This window comes from Triturus cristatus, chromosome 7, assembly GCF_964204655.1.
Source record: "Triturus cristatus chromosome 7, aTriCri1.1, whole genome shotgun sequence".
Classification (NCBI taxonomy): domain Eukaryota; kingdom Metazoa; phylum Chordata; class Amphibia; order Caudata; family Salamandridae; genus Triturus; species Triturus cristatus.
Window position 1 is genome coordinate 406,603,650 of NC_140590.1, and position 16,069 is coordinate 406,619,718.

At 45.3% G+C, this 16,069-nt stretch overlaps 1 protein-coding gene across 3 annotated transcripts in view; it reads left to right on the forward strand.

Moving 5' to 3' along the window:
* Window positions 1-16,069, forward strand: part of ZBTB45 (zinc finger and BTB domain containing 45) — a 458,931-nt gene that overhangs the window by 192,403 nt on the left and 250,459 nt on the right. The window lies entirely within an intron of this gene.

The following is a 16,069-nucleotide window of genomic DNA, read 5'->3' on the forward strand; positions in this document are numbered from 1 at the left end:
AGGAGTGATAAATGTTTGTGCGGACAGTCTCAGTCGGCGCTTTTCGGGTGATCACCAGTGGCGGCTTCATCCGGAGGTGGTCCATCTCATCTTCAGGATGTGGGGATTTCCTCAGTTGGACCTCTTTGCCACTCACGAGAACGCGCACTGCCAGTCGTTCTGCAGTCTCCAGGGCTGCTTTCCTGCCTAAAGTGGTTACTCCTTTCCATCTTGGGCAATCCATTACCTTACCTACCTTCTATCCTCCCCCTCACCCTTCCAAGATGGAGGAGAGACTCCATCGCCTGGATCCTAAGAGAGCTGTCAGTTTCTATCTGGACAGAATCAAGGATCTGAGACTGGATGATCAGCTCTTCGTGGGCTATGTTGGACGTATGAAGGGCAAGGCTGTTCACAACCGGACACTCTCCAGGTGAATCATCTTGTGCATCAAGATCTGCTGCGCCTTGGCCAAGAAGGAGCCTCCTGAAGGTATTAGAGCTCATTCCAACAGAGCTAAGTCTTCTTCTTCTTCTGCTTTGGCTAGAGGTGTTCCTGTTATTGACATTTGTAAGGCAGCAACTTGGGCCTCCCTCCACACCTTTGCAAAGCATTACTGCTTGGATTCGGAGGTTAGGAGGGATGGCCATTTTGCACGCTCTGTGCTTCAGGATTTTTTGGAATTAGTTGGTGGACACCGTCCTCCGGTAGTGGGACTGCTGTGGGATTCAATTTAAAAGGTGAGGAATACACAGGCAGATGTATCCTTCAGAAGAACAAGGTACTTACCTTCTGTAACACTTTTTCTAGTGGATACAGTATCTGCCTGTGGATTCCTCACTGACCCACCCACCTCCCTGTTTAGTAAAATTTAGTAAAAAAAAAAAAAGAAAAAACCTCCCTGTTGTCCACCTTCGTTTACCAAAGGAGTTATTGGTTATCTGACATGGTTGTTTCCCTATGACTTTTGATTGCGTTGTTATTGGTGTTTGAGAAATGCTTTGTTTCTTTAGCTTTCCTATTTTTCTTTATTCTGTGTGTATATTATGTATATATTGTATACTGTGTATACTCTAATTATGTTGTCGGTTCGCCTCGGAGGCACGGAAAAAATGGGTGGAACTGACATCAGCACGCTGACGAGGTCTACTTGTGGCTCCGGTGACGTCGTACGGAGTCGCGAGCGGAGCCGTGTCATTGTGACGTCGACGTGGTATAGCTAGAAAAAAGTTTCAGTGGAATGCTGGCACAAGGGAGAATTCAAAAGGTGAGGAATCCACAGGCAGATACCGTATCCACCAGAAAAGTGTTACTGAAGAGGTAAGTAACTTGTTGCTAGAATGATTCACAGTTTCATTCTCAAGTGTACTATTTCTGGCCTCCTGATCTGCATATTTATTCCCAAGTGTGACCATATCTTCTCCAGCATTATTGGTAGCACACTTGACTACAGCAACCTCTTTGACTAAAGAATATAGGGACGGTTCCTAATGAGATTTCCAAGGGATGTCATAAACCCCCCTTGTGACCACAGTCATCCAAAATCATGGACCACTCCAAACCCATATTGGCTGTCTGTATAAATTGTCACATTCAAATCCTCTGACAGGCAACACGCTCTTGTCAATGCAACCAACTCTGCCCCTTGTGGTGAAATTACAATCTGCAGCTGTGATGCTTTGAGAACTTCAGAAATGGAACCCACTTCATAAGTGGCCTTCATTGCTCCATAGTAGTCTCTTAAGCAGGAACCAGCAACAAATAGATTCAAATCAGCCATTCCAAGGGGATGTTTTTAATGTTTGCTCATGCTATAGCTCATCATCATTGTCATCACCATCATTCCTGTTTCTGTTTTCATTATTGTTTGAAACAGGAAGAAGTGCTGCAAGATTTTTTTTGATCAAGATATTCTCTGATACCAGTATGAATTACTACTGTATACAACACAGCTGGTAAATAGGCCACTGGCCTCATGACTCCTCCATGTTTCTGTGTAAGTACAGAAAGTGCACACCTGCCTCTCTCATGACAATAGAGAAAGAGCACAAGATTATAGTCAAGCATTCCAAATGAGGGTGCATTACACAAACTTTCTCTCAACACCGGAAGGGCTCTGAATATTCATGATGAAATGGCACTGGATCTTTGATATCACTTTAGGTCTTACTAAAAACTTTGCAATCAAAGACAAGTTTGGGATTCATTGAAGACAGTAGCTAACTTCTCCCACTAACATCCTCACCTCCCTCTTTGTTGTAGGAGGATTAATTTTCAGAATTGCAGAAACACGTTCTTTTAAGACTTTCCTTGTTCCTTTTTCAATGTGATAACCCAAGATAAACCACTTCTTTTTATAATCCTACATGTTTGTGGGAGAGTCTTGTGACCATTGTCATCTAAATGATTCAACAGAGTGATCCTGTCAACTTTACAATCTTTAGTAATTTTTTATTCGACCAGTAGGTCGCCTATATATTGCACCATAATTGAGTTACAGGTCAACTGCAATTTTTTTTTAACTTTCTTTGGGACATGATTATAAATCAAAAGACTTTCAATGTACCTATGTGGGATTGAACACCAAACGAGATCTTTATTCTGAAATTGAAATGTGAAAAAGTACTGACTTTCATCGTGCAAGGGGAATGGAGTAGACCACTTGGCATAAATCAATGACTATATATCATTCTGCATCCGATGGATCTGGCATAGGATTACTGCAGGATTTGGCACCACTGGACAACAGGGAATCACTATTTTATTTGATTTTCTCAGGTCTTGCACTGGTCTCTATTTTCCACTCAGTTTTTAAATCCCCATCACAAAAGAGTTACAAGGACTACAAACCACTTCTAGAAGAATTACCTGTTCAATTTTCTTTTTAATGACAAGCTTCATTCCTTCTTTTACTTCTCTTGAGAGTTTGTGCTGTTTAAATCTGTGAAAAACTGATTTTGGTTTATCCTAACAGGTTTTACACCTTTTAATAATCCTTTCTCTTTACCAGAAAAATCCCATCCTTCTTCTTTGACAGTATGTCTTAAATCAAGAGGCACAATCCCTGAGTTAGGAAATGACGGCCTTCTTTTGGCCGGGGGGTTGACACCATTTGGCCTTTGCCTCTGCGCGGAAGTGCCCATTCGATGGTGGCCTTGGCATTCCCGATGTCTAGGGCTACTACCTCGTTGCGCATCTAGTCCCGGTCAATGAGTGGTTTATGGGGGGATGGCATGATCCGGCATACCGACTTGAAGTGCACCTCTTAGGTCCTGATGGTCTTCTAGGCTAGCTTTATGGCAGCCCAATACCTATATCAACTCCCTCCTGTACCCAGTTAACACTGCTTTGCTGGAGAGCGGCTATGAGTTTCATCGGCTGGAATTGCCGCCTTACGGACATGACACTGCTATGGCAGGACACCTGGCTCAGGCAGGTGTTTGGTCTTCTGGGGTTCCCCCGTGGGATCGCATAGGGATCACATACCTGGGGAATGTTCGCGGAAGAGAAACGTTGTTCTCCTTCAAGGACATGCGAGATCAGTACAGTCTCTGCCACACACTGTTCTTTTGATATCTGCAGCTGCATTGTGCTTTGTTGATCCACCTCCAAGTAGATGCCCAGATCTCTGAATACAGTCCCTTTCAAGCCAAGCTAATCATGGGAAGATTGGGTAAAGGAGCTATATCAGCGATCTATTGCTCCCTGGTAATCAATGCTCTGGACCAATTCCTCCTCTTCCGGCAGAGGTGGGAAGGCTGGGTGGTTGAGCTTGATCATAATGACTGGAGGGAGGCACGAATGGCCCCCAGAAAGCTAGCAATTTCCTAGCTGCATTGGATGATCCAGATCAACTATCTGCACGCTACATATCTGACCCCTGAGTGGTTGCTGCAGATGGGCTGAGTGACTCAGGCCGCATGCACAAGATGCTCTTCCCTGCTGCTGACTTCTTTCATGTGGTCTGGTCCTGCCCTACTGTGTCATCTTTTTGGGATAGGTAGGGTACGAGATCTCCAGGGTGCTGGGTTGTCACATAGACTTGAGTCCCTGTGTGTCCCTGCTTGGTCTCCTAGAGGAAATTGGGGACCAAAGCAGAAAGGATCTTCAAATGAGTGGCCTCTCTAGTGGCCAAAAGGGACATCACCCGTACCTGGAAATGGCCAGAGCCCCGCCCCTCTTGCGATCTGGAGAAAGGGAGTTGACTAGTGTGCATGCCAGGAAAAACCAATATACGACGCAAGAGGTTATCCTCCAAAACACCAAAAGTTATGGGGTGGATGGTGGCCATACCATGGATTGCCGCTGGGATGAATATATTGACACTCATGACTGTAAGTGTATAATGGTATGTTCCGACACAAATGTGATACTGCTACTTACTTATTGTTGGATGATATCCAGGGCTTCCGGTTTTATGGTATTTATTTTCTTAACATTTCTGTCTGTATTTATCCATGTTAGAAATGGGATCTATGGTTGGCTAAGGCTTGCGCTAAAGCCAGGCAGAGACCACCACTCTAGTCAGGGCAAGGGAGTTACATGCCAAAGATAACCCCTGCTCACCCCCTTGGTAGCTTGGCACGAGCAGCCAGGCTTATCCCGGATGCAATGTGTAAAGCATTTGCGCAACACACAGCAACAACATACTAGGCACACCACAAAAGGAACTGCACACAAGGTTATAGCAAAAATAGCCTTTGTATTATCATAAAACACATTAGAGTAGTAATCACATAATATATATCGTGCCACCTGGCACTAGGTCATATTTACAGGAGATTATTTACACCTGGCAGGGCCCACTGGGCCACTGTCAGAACCATCACAAAGCAAATTTAGTAAAAGTAATCGTACAACCAGTAATTACTGGTAACCACTGTACTCAGCATCAGCCTGTAACATAAACCATATTATGCACAGTATCATATTAGGCGCCAAATCCATTGTATGTCAACTTCATCAGTTTAACATCTTAGACCCTAACCTCCTAAGCATCACTCACATTAGGGGTATTCTCACAGTAGGAAATAATCTCACTGACATAAACACATTATGCACATAATCTCATCCCCAAACGCATTTAAAGGCATTATTTACAGTAAAGTATCATATTTCCTAATATCATGTAAATCACTGACCCCCTGGCCAACTGGCCTTTTCAAAGGGGCTCAAATGCCCTGTGTCCAGAATGTCAGGGTTGCTGCCTGTGCAGCATAGTTCGCACGTGCGCCATTGCGCTGGGGCCGAGGAGTGCAACTCACTCCTATCTCTCCAATGCCCCCAAAGAACGGTGGCCTAAACATTGCAGCTGGCACTAAGTGCTGCGCAGCTGTAGATCACGGGAAGGCCCTGGCACCACTGTGCCTCCTATCCCACTCAGGGACTCTCTGTCCATTGTGCCGAATTCGCGGCAGCTGCTCGCGTTGGTGTGGCGCAGCTGTGGCACTGAAATGCGGGCATCGGCACCTCTGTGCCCTCGGGGTCCCCACTGGGACTCTGCATCACGGGGAATACGGCAAAAACATTGCAGCTGCCCGCAATCAGTTGGGGCAGCTGACATAGGCACTGGCCCCGGGGCAGGCACCGACAATGCGCCTCGATCTGCCCTAAGACTCTGGGGCCCTCTGCATGAAATCACCCCCTCGGTGCAGCTGCCCTCTGCGAGCGGGGCAGCTGGGGTGAAAAACTCTATGGGGCCCGGGCACCTCTGTGCCCTCACGTTGGATCGGCCTGCTGCCAGACGGGGCCGCTCAGACTGTGCCTTGCACCGGCACTACCGCAAAGAACTACCACGGAGCCCCACTCACCTGCTGGGGGCAGGACTCCTCCAGACCTCGCTCTCCTCGCTGGCACTCGACTCTTCCTCCGGTCACACTGCGGCTGCCCGCGTGGCTCCCTCTTCACCACGGGAGCCCCGCCTGGGATGTCGCTCGGTCGCGGCCTGCTCCGGCCACCTCTTTCCTTCACCCGGGCCCCCTCCTGGGACCCGGAACTTCTCACCGGAGCTCGTGGAGGCAGGGGTAGGCTCCCGTCTTCCTCAGCACGTCCCGGCGCGGGGTAGGCTCCCACCCGGGTCTTTGAATGACACTCACGCTTCCGCCCTCTTCTGCTTCCGTCTGCAGGCCCCGCCCACAACCAGGCGGGCCACGGATCGCAGTCACCTTCCTCTTCGCAGTGGCAACGAGGGGTGGGCTCCCTCATAGTTGAAAATAAATATCAAGCGGCCGTGTGGGGTGGGCACCATTTAAATAGCAAAATGAGCGGGTCGGGCACCCGCCGCTCAGGGCATTACGGGGGAATCCCTCACGCCGGGATACCCCCCATCAAGTTGAGCAGCCCAGCGCTGCAGAGCCCTCGTGCTCCACCTTGGGAAAAATAGGAAAATCTAACGTAGTGCTCACGAGGCACTAGAAGCAGGCAAAGGTCCTGCAGCAAAAGAATCAGTCCTTAGATGAAGGGGCAATGCAGGGCCCAAGGAAGCAAGCCCTCCTGGCAGCCCCCTATGGGCCCCTTCAGCAGCACGCCCCAGCAGGATCAGCACACCAGAGTACAGAACAACATTATGGGGTCACAGCCCCTTCTTTTATAAACCCTTTCTCCTTTGTGTCACAGCACAGGGCTTGGGGATACCAGTCAGAAATGGTTTAGAGGGGATTTGGAGCACTTTGTTTTGGAAGCTCCTCTTCCCCTTTGTCAGGGGTGGGGGGCTCGGCATCAGACACACCACAGGGGGGCGGAGCCAGCATTCAATAGGGAAGCACCACCCTATTCAGAGTCAGGGGGATTACCCCTACCACCACTCTTCCTCCAGGTGTCCCATTCAGCTCAGCGCTGACTCACCCTGCCCCTCCTGGAGCCACCCACACCTCTCAGCTCCTGTCAATCACAAGCCAGACATGCAATTCACATCAGGCAGGCAGACACGTAGCACACAGAAATGCCAACTTCTAAAAGTGGCATTTCTCCACCAGTCATCATAAATCTGCGCACACCATTGCGCAGGATTTATCCTCGCGAGTTCATACATACTAAACTCGACCCTGCACTCCTCTCATACCAGGAATTACCTTGGACACACTTATCCCCCATGCATTCCTATGGGAGGGCAGGCCCATCTCACCACACGTACACAGAGAGCGCATGCACTTTACACTGGACCACAGTGCTAAAGTACCTAGAGGCCTAAAACCACTACCACCATGTCAGTACTTAAGGCAAAAGTTCAGGGGTGAACCTGCCAAAAAGGGCCAAGTCCAACAATCCATATTTATTTTTATGTCATTTTATCTGTATATATCTGTATTTATTTTTGTCGCAAGCAAAAAAAGACGTTGCAGCTAGTATTTTTCCACATTTATTTAAATAGACAGTGCACACGGTTGTTATAGGTTTAGCTATATGTATATATGCGCCAAATTAAGTAAACACAATACAGTCATCTGAAAACTTTGCCACAGAGATTACTTGCAGTATTAGTGAGCTGCTGCTGTGTTACAATATTGAAAACACTGTCACTAGCCATGATTATTAAATGTAAACACATTAAGAATTTAGACAAGTGCCCCTGTGCACTTTCAGTGACCTGAAATTAGCCCACCCCCTCCGAAATTTGTATCAGCCCCACCCATCCTGAAATGTGGCTCTAGTTGCGCCGCTGCCAACTACGGTGGCCTGCAGAGGACACAACGTGACTGCAGTTTCGCCTCCGAATTCCTTTGTCACTGGCACACGAGCCTGGAAAGCACCTGCCCTCTGGGGCACAGAGCACTCACACATCATGTGTTCCCACTTTGACCCGGATTAGATGTGCCCAAAGGCGGTTTGAATTCATCGCCTTCACATTTGACACCATCGGTTGTCTCTGCATTCAGAAAACAAAGGCAGAACATTCACAAGGCGAGGGGCCTGTCACGAGTGCAAGGGCCCCTTGAGCCAAGCAGAGGGGGCCCCTCATATCAGCAGCTTCGACCTTTGCACCCATGAACCCAAGAGGGCACATTTACGTAACTTTAATGTCAGTTAAACCCTGAATTAGGAGAGAACACGTAATTTTGTGCACCACTGCGCACTACTGGCATCAGTGAAAGTATGCAATGCAGGCAGCAAACACGCGTGCCTGTCAGCACTGCTCTTCCAGAGATGGTGCTGCTGTAAGGCGCTACGAGGCAGCTGCCCGGGGTGTTACTAGGTGGGTAGCAGCAATTTGCCCCTGGAGCCACCATCCATGATCATAGGGCACATGCTTTACCTCAAGGTGCGCAAATTAATCCCCTGGTGAAATAGGCATTCCTCTTTAAGGCTGCCAGGCACAGACCTGGGCACATCATTTTTGGGTGAGGTGCTGCAAGACGTGCACCTGCCCGTGGGGGCACACGTGTGTACTCTTAGTAAAAGACACAGCAGCAATGCACTGTGTGTGTGCAAGATCAGGTGTGAATCACTAGTTCTTGCAGTGCGCACACACCTGGCTGCCTCTCTTTTGGGTGAAGTGCTGAAAGAGACAGGCGCGCAACGCCTATTGGACTCAAAGGGCTTCAGCCCCTCCCCCCCGGTCGTGTGTCAGCCCGGGCTGAGACAGTTTCCCGGGCACACAGACATACAAGCTTATCGCAGCCGCACCCGAGTACTTCACAGGTCTTTAAAAGTCAATTTACATGTTAACTAGGCGCCTACCAGAGATTAATGGCCCAGCAGGTGTTAATGTCGGTAGGCAAACTGCGCAATCGGGAAGAGGGGCGTGGCAGCCAACCCTGGGCTGGAGCACGGATTGCCAAACAATCCAAGAATCCAAGAATCCGATTTGGTTGTATTTTTCCGCTTCTATTTATAAATACAGACGGACGAAAAATATTTTTCCATCTATATTTATATGTAAAAATCTGTTTATGATGATGTTAAACCTAATAAAATGTGGTTATTAAAAACAATCAAGAGGCAAATCACCTTTGGTCAGAACTGGAAGTAGCTGAACATTTGAGTCATGTGATTTAATTTCAAACACTGAATCCTCATCTTGTGTTTCAATTGCAACACCATTTGATTTACAATAAATTACACAGTGCATCTTGCAAAGCAAGTTTCTTCCCAACAAATTTACAGAACTCGAAGCGCACAATATGAACTGATGATTAGTCTCCAGTGACCCTATTTTAAAAGGAACATCTGCTGCAACCTAATTAACAATCTTGTTTTGCTGATACTTACAACTTGCACTCCTCCAGCCCCCACATCTATGAGGAAAGAAACAAGGGGGCTGTTGACTTCACCATCAATATGTGGGCCACTTTGGTCTACCTCTAAGACTGCTTCAAGTAAGCAGTTTTCCTCCCACCCTCAGACACAGTCACTGAGAATTATTTTCTGGAGAGAATTGAGGAAAATGATTACTTAGAATCAATGGAGTCTGTTGATACCCTGCCTTTTATCGAATTCTGTTTTTCCTATTTTGCTGTATCATTGGGGCTATGGGTATATTCATGTTCCTGCATACTCTACACCAGAGCTGGTTGGGCTGAGGTTAAAGACTGTTTCAGCACATGATTTACATACCTTTGCATCTGGGAAACAAAATCATTCTTAATTTGCTATGGATTTTGTTGACATTCCTGTTTCCAATGCCAGATTTTACAACATAAATGAGCAAACAGTGCTCTTTGTTTCCATTCATTCCAGAAGTGCTACCAATTCCTCTTCCACAACCTTGCATCTGCACCATCAGATTTCTCATCTTCACACCTTGCATTGAAGACATCACATTAATTTCAGCATTGTAAGAAGTCACAAAACCCAAATCAGAACCCATGAACACATTCCTTCCATTTCTCTCAAACTGCTTCGTCTGGGCAACCATCAGTTTCTCTATGATCGTTTTGTATCATAACCAATCACTACTGTACTTAGGAAATTTTGAGATTTCATCTAAACTCCTTGTCTGCCAACATAGCACACTTATACTGTTGTATATGAGAACTTAGCTCAGGACACAAACTCATAAGAAAGGCAGAAACTAAACTGATAGCAACATTTTTCTCGTGATCTCCTACTCCACTGTGTTTCTGAAAAATCTTCATAAACCTCTCATAATAGGCATGCACTGACACTTTCAGCTCTTGTGAATATGTCAAAATCTTTTGCCCAGTTAATGTCTTTCTGTGGCATCTTCATTTTCCAATGCTCTAGCATTGCCTTATACTTATCAGCAACCACTTCAAAAGGAGCATTTTTAGGCACAAACCTATCTGATTCCTCAGTTGGCCAAGCATCAGTAACCTTACACTCATACCACAATTTTTTGGGAACTACAATCTCAAACAGTGATTCAAATCAGTCCAAACGGTTTTGAAATTGTTGTTAACCTATGCATCTCTTTGTAACACATGTCGGGTTCCTCTCACAATTTTGGCAAAAGTTCTCGTATAAGCATAAAGATCACCTCCTGATCAGGCCATCTGTATATGGAAGAGGTCTGTAATTCAAAAGATCATTTAAAAAGTTATCCTCATCATCTGAATATTGGTTTTGTTTCACTCTGATTCCCTCATCAGTTTTCTTTTTACCTGGCATCTCTTTGACTATTGCAGGGAAAACTCCCTTCAGCATCCCACTTGGCGATCTCACTTGCCTTCAAGCCATTGTCTAAATGAACCCTTCAGCTTCTTTTTCATTTTCTTTTCTCTCCTTCTCAGTAGCCATTGAATCCCATTTGTTTAATGCCAAAAACTATGTAGTTCTGGGTAATGGTTTTCCATCATTATTAATTTGTCTCAGGAAATCTAGCTTTCTAATGTTAAAGTTACCCCCTAAAGGAAACTGCTAGTCCTTGTCAGAAGAGGTATATTCAAGCCATTTAGAAATCCACATAAACTTATTTTATGCAGGCATTCGCTCAGCAGGTAATTCCTAACGTGCAGGAATGCAAGGGGCTTCAAGTTTTTTCAACACCCCACCCATCATTTTGACTGAAAACAATCCAAAAACTACACTATAAGCTAGCCAACAACAACCAATTCCAGAACGGCTGTGCCAAAGGTCAACCCGTCACAGCAGAACTCTGTGTCAGCGACCAACCAATGACAGTGCAACTCTATAATGATGTCTCACCAGTCATAGTCTGACTCCTAGGCTGACTATTCAATTACAGTGCGACTTCTTTGTGAATCAGCCTTTTTCAATGAACTTACACAAAATAAAACGTTTCTGCTCGATTTAAATAGGAGGAAAATCAGCAGGTTAGAATAAATGAATGTCGCAAACAACAGAAACAAAACCAACACCTTCACTTGACTTGTTAAACCATGTTCATACTAAGCAGACCCCTGTCTGGTGATAGTCCACTTTTCGTTAATGTATTTTCTCCTGTGCACCTAAAAGCAAGAGACACTAATCCAAATTAGACACACAAACTCCTAGAAAGGAGAATTCTGTGCCTCACAAGGCACACTATCTTTTGCAGACAAGCAAAACTTTAATATCTTGAAGTCTTGGATTTCAATGAGTTCGGTAAACAAACTAATCAACATAAATAGTCAGAAACCTTTTGACGCAAATTACAAATAAGAATAGTCATCAAAACAACAGTGATCAAATCACCAATTGAACCAAAAATCAACATAGCGTAACCAAAAGCTTCATATACTGCATAGCAATCCATCACTCAGAACAAGATTCAATACCTCAATAACACACCAAAAGCACTCCAATTCTCCAGAACTATTTAGCCCTATTCATCCTTATTTTTCAGGAACTGCACTGGGAGTCAGGTGTGCTGCAAAATCCACCAGGAGAACCCACACAGCAAATCTACTAACACTAAGTACTGGGCAAAAAAGGAAAACCAAAAGCAGAAAAGAGGTGGTCTTTAACGTGCAACTATCCTGTGCTACCAAATGCAGGGGTGATGCCCCGATAACAGTCCAAAGATGCTTATTTCTGGGCCAGAGAGGACCTGGCTTGGTAGTTCGGTCTGGACTGTTCCCATGAGGCACAGGGTCAAGACTGATTTGCTATGGCTGGGTCATAAACATGAGTGGCATGGTGGGCAAAAGATCGATGGATTTAACCCAGATTTATTGACTGGAGATAATGTTTGATTTGCTCTGCATTCTGTCCATCATCTGTGTGTCTTTTGCTTTCTTGCACTAAGGGCACTGGGTATGCCCAGATGTGGATCCCGGGCTCACTGTGTCACTGGAGTCAAGCTAGCCTGGCTAATCAGGTGTCTTTTACCAACATTGTGGGAGCAGGGTACCCTAAAACTCTAGACAACCCAAAATTCAACTCACTCAAAATGCCCACTTTACCTGAGCCGGAGACAGTGTTGAAACCTCATTTTCACAAAGTAATGTGTCCCCCTTTAAGGCACCTCCCAATACATCAAAATATTTGGAAAACAATCAGTCAGTCAGTCGTTCTTTATTCGATGATTAGAAAACACCATAAAAGCACATATATACAAACAGTTAAAAATACAATTAAATCACTACCAGAATCCTGACTGTTACTACATATATGGTAAAAAGGAAGACTAAGCAAAGCATTTCATTTGAAATAATGACGATCAAACTTTCTCTCTAGTTGCCCTCAATCGCACCGCAACTCTAATAAAATTCATAATGCTACATAGTGTCAAGGGATCAACCGCTTTTTGCAAAAAGATTAGTGCATCTTTGGCATGTGCTAATTTAGCTTGCTTTAAAATTCCTACCAGAAATCTGCGCCTAGGCATTGAATAAAAAGGACACAAGAGTACAAAATGAAGGGTGTCCTGCGGAGACCTATTGTCGCAGCCGCAGGCACCCTTCTGCTCAATCGGAAATATAAAACCTGGTGGATCAGCCAGTAAATGGGATAAAAGATTGAGCCTAAAACGGGACATTAAAAATCTATCCTGGGCGTTGTGCATGAGATAAAGATACGGCTCCATTCCCTCCGAGTTTTTTTACCAAACTATAGGCACTTACGGTACATTTAATCCCTTCAGCCTCTGCTCTGCTTGTGTTTCTCTGGGCCAAAAATGATCTCTTAATAAACGATTTATCTTGAGATACAATCGTTGTTGGTTTTAAAAATAGATCCTTACGGCCAAGGTTTTCCAAACTAATCAATACATATTTCAACCATGGTATGCTCATGCTTTTATCCCTTCCCATACAGTCGCTTATAATTTGTCTACTTAAAATCGCCTCAGGGTTTAACCAAATTTTCAGCCATGCCAAAATGGGTCTAAGTTTAACCAGATCTTCTAAATATGGCCTCCCTAGTTCACTATGGGCTATTACGGCTGGGGTACTCGGCGGTATCTTCAAAATTGAGCGTAAAATTTTGTTTTCCTCCCGCTGTAATTGCTGGATGTTTACAAAGCCCCACACTTCTGCACCATAGGTAGCCTTAGAGCAGCAAATAGAGCCATAAAGATTCATTATTTGTTCAGGGGACCATCGACCCACTCTCCACCCATAGCCTGCGATAGCACCATTGGAGGATATCAATTTGCAGCAGCGTTCCTCCACCAGGGGCTTAAATTGTAAAGAGCCATCAAATAGTAGGCCCAGATACGAGAAAGACTGTACCTTCTCTAGTGTATGGGTTCCTATTTTATAAGAGAAGTTGGTGCAGGGTTTATTGCCAGCTAACATCACGTATGATTTGCCCAGATTAACCGACAGGTCTAAGGTTTCCATAAACTTTACAAATCCGTCTATTAGAAGCTGTAAACTCTTAGGGGTGTGTGCAAGTAGGACCGCGTCATCCGCGTATAAGAGTACCGGGATGGGACGCGATCCTACGCTTGGGCAATCAGTTTTTAAGTTGATCAAGGACTTCTCCAGATTATTAATATAGAGTGAGAATAAAAAGGGGGCCAAAATGCAACCTTACCTAACCCCGCTAGTACATGGAAAAGATTCAGTCAGCCCCCCCTCCATGTTGTAGCGTACCATTGCAGAGGTGTCCCTGTGTAATTCCCTCAAGATATTAATCAATCCCAAGTCTATCCCCAAATGTGTCATCATAGTCCAGAGTTTGTCCCTGTTCACGTGATCAAAAGCGGCTGCCAGGTCCATGAACCCCAGGTAAATAGCTTCATTGCTGGCTTTAGTGTATTTCGCTACCAGCATATACAGGTTCAAGCATTGGTCACTTGTAGATCTCCCTATTCTAAAGCCGTACTGGGTGTCAGAGATGATATTGTTCTCCTCGGTCCACTCAGTAAGGCGATTTAGAATTACCCGACCCAAAATCTTAGCTGACACATCGATCAGTGAAATTGGTCGGTAACATTGTGGGTTGTCCCTGTTCCCCTTTTTAAAAATCGGGACAATTATGGCCGTGGACCAAGTTCTAGGTAGGCCAAACCTACAGGCAGCACTTATCACTCTAGTGAGTATTGGGGCCCATAGCTCAACATTACTAAGGAACAGATCCAGTGGTGTCCCGTCAGGGCCAGGGGCCTTGTTTTTTGTCAGACCCTCAATTCCCACAGTGATTTCTTTTAAAGTAAAATCTACTTCCTGCCCCTGCTTTACTGTCCCCCCCTCCTCTGGAGCGAGTACTGTTCTATAATTATATAGACCCTTGAAGTGTGTAAGCCACTGGTCCGGGAGAATATTTGTCCCAATCTCTGGGACATTGCTGTCCTGGAAACAGGGTTTATTAATTATTCTCCAGAACTCAGTAATGTCTCTCCTTTCTGCAGCCTCCCTTAGGTCAGACCATACTTCACCCTGGAGAGTTACTTTCCTTCTCTTAATCTCCTTCTTGTACGTTAGTCTACACTGGGCTACTTCTTGTTTGTCCCTTGTCCTTTTCTTAAGACTACATTTAAGTTCCCTTAAGGCGCGTGAACAGTCCTTGTCGAACCATCTCGGGCAATCAATTTTCCTTACTGGGGCACTTGATTTTAGGAGCCCGTCTACCAGGTTAGTTATTTGCCCGAATGCTTCAAGTAACGGAAGCCCCTCCACTGTAGGATCAAGGCACTCATCAATGGGAATTTTCCCCATATCCATAAGGGATTTATAGAAGTTTTCCCCATCTATTTTTGACCACCTGAGCCGCTTCCCCATATCTGTTACTCTCTGGGAGGTACTACCCGGCTGTTCCCTCCTGTGCTGGGTCAGATAAGAAAGCTCCATTACCACGGGATTATGGTCACTGAAAGGACTCCATTCGATCCCTGCGGATATGATCCTATGTTTTAGGAAACTAGATAATACGATATAGGCAATAAATGACGAGCAACCTCGCCCCTTAAAAGTGGGGGGGAGCATCCCGTCTTTGTCCAGAACCATCATGTTCATCGTATGCCCCAAATCATAGGTGTCTAAGAATTTGGTGAAGGCCATACCTTCTTGTGTATGGCCAAAGTGGGGTCCATTCTTAACTGGGCAATGTGACCATTCAGCGTCAGTGGGAAGTAAGGCTGGGCAAAGATGGCAATTAAAATCGCCCATGACTAGAATAGTAGGAGCTGGTACCCCCTTGCTAGCTTCTATCTCTTGATTTAATCTGCGGTCCAAGTCCTGAAGGAATGGATTATTTTCTCCTGAGATCCCCTTATTATAAATATTAAACACGATCAGCCTTAGCCCTTTGCCCCTATACCACACAGCCTGAAAATTCTGCGAGGACCAGGTCGTGCTTGTCCATATACCTTGAAGGTTTAGATCTACATATATGGACAGGCCTCCCCTAGCTCTGCCTGATCTTGATTTTTGGGCTGAAACGAAAAAGCATTTATACCCTGGCATTTGAAAAAGACTATTGTCAACCACTCAGGTCTCCTGTAGGCTAATTATCTGGTACTGATTTATGTACCGCCGCCACTCACAGTTATTAAATTTGTTTGCCAATCCGGCTATATTCCAGGAGATGAGTTGTAAGCCTTCTTCGATTGTATGTGTACCAGCTATACCGGCAGGATTAGGTGTTGTATTAGACAATCCTTCCATTATTCTTATGTGTCCTAATACTAACCCACTACCCAATACTGTTTGCTCGTTTCCCCTGACCCTTATCTCACTCAGGACTAGGGTATCTCCCCCCCCTGGTATAGTTGTATGTACTGGAGTTTTGGCTGTGCTCTCCCCCC